The sequence below is a fragment of the Solanum stenotomum genome, unplaced genomic scaffold, assembly GCF_019186545.1.
Source record: "Solanum stenotomum isolate F172 unplaced genomic scaffold, ASM1918654v1 scaffold25311, whole genome shotgun sequence".
Lineage (NCBI taxonomy): Eukaryota > Viridiplantae > Streptophyta > Magnoliopsida > Solanales > Solanaceae > Solanum > Solanum stenotomum.
The window spans coordinates 250380-250970 of NW_026028480.1; positions in this window are offsets into that span (position 1 = coordinate 250380).

The window sequence follows — 591 nt, forward strand, 5'->3', positions numbered from 1 at the left end:
GCGCACCCCACCCCCAACCACCCTCCATTACTGCTCAAGCTACCAAATTAATCACTTGAAAATTTAAAATTTAAAAACTATATCATAATTTTTTTAAGTAAAATTTTAACGAGGTATATTATTTATGGATATTTAAAACAAGTATCATAAAATATTATAGCTAATACAGTAATTAGTAGCTTCTATATCTTCACAACCCTCCATTAATCTTTATTCATAATTTCAAATTGATTAAATGTCATAATCATTATAATCTCTTATATATTATGTAATTTTTTTATAAATAAAGTTCGTGGCAATCTTTTATATTACGTAGGTGCATGCGGTTTCTAGTCTACAAATTAAAGGATAAGTGACAATAACTAACAATAATGCAGCATAAGATGTCAACATGTCACTTGTCAACATTATTCAGTCTTGCTTTCACACTGTGTATCGAAAAATACGAAAAATTGAGGAAAATTACTTCTTGAGTGTAAGACTGAAAGCAAAGAAAATAAGTTCTACATGTGATATTTTGGACTCGTTTGGTCATAGATTTTTTAAATAATATTTGGTAAAAAATTTGATAAATAGTATTTGTTCATACAA